The following is a 4,901-nucleotide window of genomic DNA, read 5'->3' as shown; positions in this document are numbered from 1 at the left end:
CAGATCGTTCTTCAAACATTCATAGATGATCAGCAGGATCAAATATTAATCACAATGGTTCTAGAGGGTGCAACAGGTCAGCACCTCAGGAGTAAATGTCAGTTGGCTTTTCAATACCGAGCAGAGGGTAGAAAACGGGGGGTCCGGGACAAGGTAGCACGTCCGGTGAACAGGTCAGGGTTCCATAGCCGCAGGCAGAACAGTTGAAACTAGAGCAGCAGCACGGCAAGATAGCACATCTGGTGAACAGGTCACGGTTCCATAGCCGCAGGCAAATAGGGTCGGCGAATCCCAGTGGAGAGGGGAGAAGGCCAGGACAAGACAGCAAGGGTGGTTCATCACTCCAGTGTCCTGCTGTTCACCTTCGCACCCCCGGGCCAGACTACACTCAATCATAGGACCTATTGAAGATATGAATCTTCAGTAAAGACTTAAAGGTAGAGACCGAGTCTACGTCTCTCACATGGCTAGGCTGACCATTCCATAAAAATTGAGCTCAATAGGAGAAAGCCCTGCCTCGAGCTGTTTGCTTGGAAATTCCAGGGACAATAAGGAGGCTTGTGTCTAAACTGTAGCTTATGTGTAGGTATGTACGGCAGGACCAAATCAGAGAGATAGGTAGGAGCAAGTCCATGTAATTTTTACCTTTATTTATTTAACTAGGCAAGTCAGTTAAGAACAAATTCTTATTTTCAATGACAGATTTGTACCTTGTCAGCTCAGGGATTCAAACTTGCAACCTTTCAGGTTACTAGTCCAACGCTCTAACCACTAGGCTACCCAGCCGCCCCAGCAATAAATTGTAGGTTAGCAGCAAAACCTTGCACTGGAGTAATATGATCAAATGTTTTGGTTCTCGTCAAGATCCTAGCATCCGTATTTAGCACTAACTGTAGTTTCTTTAGTGGTTTATCCGGGTAGCCGAAGAGTAGAGCACTGCAGCAGTCTAATCTAGAAGTGACAAAAGCATAGATTAGCTTTACTGAGTCATTTTTGGACAAGAAGTTCATGATTTTTGCAATGTTACGAAGATGGAAAAAAGCTGCCCTTGAAATATTCTTGATACTGTATGTTTGTCAAAAGAGAGATCAGGGTCCAGAGTAACACCGAGGTCCTTCACAGCTTCATTTGAGACGACTGTACAACCATCAAGATTTATTGTCACATCCAACAGCAGATCTCTTTGTTTCTTGGAACCTAGAACTAGCATTTCTGTTTTGTCTGAGGTTAAAAGTAAAAAACGTCCTTATGTCTGAAACACAGGCTTCCAGGATATGCAATTCTGGGGCTTCACCATGTTTCATTGAAATGTACAGCTGTGTGTTGTCCACATAGCAGTTAAAGTAGACATTGTGTTTCAGAATGACATCCCCAAGAGGTAGAATATATAGTAAAAACAATAGTGGTCCTAAAACAGAAACTTGAGGAACACCGAAACTTACAATTGATTTGAGGACAAACCATCCATAGAGACAAACTGATATCTTTCCGAAAGATAAGATCTAAACCAGGCAACAACTTGTCCATGTAGACCAATTAGGGTTTCCAATCTCTCCAAAAGAATGTGGTGATCGATGGTGTCAAAAGCGGCAGCAAGGGCAAGAAGCACGAGGACAGATGCAGAGACTTGGTCTGACGTCATCAAAAGGTATTTTACCACCTTCACGAGTGCAGTCTAAGAACTATGATGGGGTCTAAAATCAGACTGGAGCATTTCGTATGAATAATTTGTCTTCAGGAAGGCAGTTAGTTGCCACGCAACAGCTTTTTTTATTGAGAGGAATGGGAGATTCGATATAGGCCGATAGTTTAAAAAAATTCTGGGTCAATGTTTGGATTTTTTTTCAGGAGAGGCTTTATTACTGCCACTTTTAGTGATTTTGGTACATATCCAGAGAATAGGGAGACGTTTATTATGTTCAGCATAGGAGGGCCAAGCACAGGAAGTAGCTCTTTCAGAAGTTTAGCTGGAATAGAGTTTAATAGGCAGCTGGACGCTTTAGGTGGCATTACTATTTTTGTGACTGTTTCAAGAAACACAGGATAAAAAAAACTTGAGATGCTCCATTGATCTTAGGTCCTGGCAGTTCTGTGCAGACTCATGGACAACTGAGTTTTGGAGAAATACGCAGATTCAATGAGGTGTCCGTAATTTGGTTTCTAATAATCATGATATTTTGTCGAAAAAAGTACATGAATTCCATTGAGATGGTTTGGGATGAGTTGGACTGCAGAGTGAAGGAAAAGCAGCCAGCATATGTGGGAACTCTTTTAAGACTGTTGGAAAAGCATTCCAGGTGACGCTGGTTGAGAGAATGCCAAGAGTGTGCAAAGCTGTCAACAAGGCAAAGGGTGGATACTTTAAAGAATCTCAAATAGAAATGATTTTGATTTGTTTAACACTTTTTTGGTTACTACATGATTCCATATATGCTATTTCATAGTTTTGACATCTTCACTATTATTCTTCAATGTGTAACATAGTCAAAATAAAGAAAAACTCTTGAATGAGTAGGTGTGTCCAAACTTTTGACTGGTACTGTATGTTGTAAACTTTCATTCATAGGCTACGGTAGGTTGTAGCAACCTCATGATGGGTACAGGAAAAATTTGAGTATCATGTAGTAGCCTAAACCTATCAATGTTTTAGCTGGGTGAATGGAATATGAATGTTACTCATCCAATATGCTGTAATAGAAATAAGGCCAGGCTTATCTGAAGTGAGAATTGAATAGTCGTACAGAGCACGAGAGAAGTTTTGGACCCGACCGAAGGGTTTATTTTTGTTTTACCTGACAGCTGAATTACCAAAAGTGAAACGTGCTGAGTAAAGACCTTCTGGACAATAGCCTACTAAAATGCTCCAAATTAACACCATCAACACCACGCACAGGCCAACTGAACCAACAAAAAACGAGAAGATCTGTATCATTTGACAAGAAAGCCTCATTTACCAATGACTGTAAATGAGTACAACTCCCCTTGCAATAGGAAATTATGTAACAGAGACCTACATGACCCCTAAAAAATATGAGTTTATACAATGGCGTTACAATTTGATCTAATGTTAATGAATACATCATTGTATTAAACCAACCCACTGCTTGCTGGTGGGTGTGGGCATGCATCATATAAATTGACAATACCTACACCTCTGCCCAGGTGACATGTCAACTTTTTTTATTGGAGACGTTGGAATGGAGAGTGTAGGCCGGGGTAAGTGACGATCCCATTAGCATTTCTATTAATGGTTGTTATGACGACAGTTATGTGACCTTGGCGGTGTCAGGTTGCGCTTAAGACATGGTCTAAATTACTCCTGTCTGCTAACGAAAATACCTCACTAAATGTCATAATAACGGCCATCCACGGGGCAATTAAACCGACCATTCATCTGGCGCTGTGCTGAAGATGTCTCATTTTAATATCCTGCCTTTGTGAGAGCGCTAAACGTGCGCCTTTGTGTGTGCTCACGGATTCATGAAAAAACGTCTAGGATGGCCATCAGTGTTCGTTAGAAATGAGATTAATGTGTCTGCTTACACAAAGGGCTATACACTTTATGGCTGGTCCTGAACCCTTCCAGGCCAGCCTCCAGAACAGGACTATCAAGTCAAGTGCCTTGAGAGGATATTGCCAGAATGTGCAACAAAAATTGCCATTTAAATGATGACAAGAAAACCTGTGTCTCGCAGACATCCGTGTCAGTGTCAACGTCTGGGATTTTAACGTGTGGCTCTCCTATCAAGGCTGTAAATCTAATGGAATGCTCTATATCAGGTGTATTGTGCTGTTGTTATTGTGTCTGCTCACGTGATTGTAGCAGTCTGAACATGTTTCGACACTGTATAGACCAAGTAAACCATTTCTGGTTAACTTTGCATTCCTAGACCATTAGTAGGAATGTTTTGAGGTGGTCAAAGTGGCTTTCTAAAAGTCTTTAGATTGACAGAGATTATAGAAATATGTAAAGTCCATTACTTAAAGGAAAATGCTGACAATCAAAACATTTTGGGGCTGTGTCAACAATGGACTAATGTAACAAAAACCAAAAGATAGCTTTTGGGTGGAGTTTTCCTTTAAAGTCCCAGTATAATCAAAAACTTGATTTTTCCCGTTAAAACACAGGATTTACACACTATAACTTTGGAACAATACTGTGAAATTGTAAAAAATTGTGATAATATCCTGTTTGAAAAGTCTGGCTAAAATTTCAGCCTGTTTTGGTGGGATGGAGTTTCTGCCTGCCAGTGACAAATTAGTTTATAGACCAATAAGAAAGAGAGCTTTAAACTTCTCTTCCAATAAAAGCTTGTGTTCAGCTTTCACCTCTCCACTCAGACAACTCACAGACAGTCCTAGCAAAATCCGTGCTTGAGAAATTGCTCTTGGCTTAGAAGCTATTTTTGTTTCTTTTTGACTATTTTAATTGAAATCAATCACAATAAAGTACTTCATTGTTACGCAGAAATGGTTTGATTTGGACATAAACAGCGACATTGGACATTTAATATTGTAGGAATGTTCACTGTTTTCCGGAAGTTCTACAGTGATCCTGTCAATTATTCTTGTCTTCTCCCTCTTAAATGTGATTCACTATGTTGATTATGGCCCGACATACACACACGCACCTGCTGTATTTCTTTCACTATATGTTATCTTGTCACTATATCTTGTCTATTGCAGAACTTTTAACACAACTTGGCCCGTTGGGATCGCTGGCCCTATATCATTAGTGAGCAGTGCCAAAGAACCAGTGACATGTAAATAGATGGCCCAGCAAATTTAGCTCCTGGGTAAATTCACTTTGACTGCTCTGTTAATTAATCAGCAAGTTGCAGATCATTCCAGGCCTTGCCAACATGAGACTGGACCTCTGGCCCACCACACCCTCTCCTCCT

The sequence above is a fragment of the Oncorhynchus mykiss genome, chromosome 28, assembly GCF_057628025.1.
Source record: "Oncorhynchus mykiss isolate SJ-2025 chromosome 28, ASM5762802v1, whole genome shotgun sequence".
In the NCBI taxonomy this organism is placed as follows: Eukaryota; Metazoa; Chordata; class Actinopteri; order Salmoniformes; family Salmonidae; genus Oncorhynchus; species Oncorhynchus mykiss.
The sequence above is the reverse complement of the archived record's forward strand: the minus strand, read 5'-3'. Positions refer to the sequence as shown.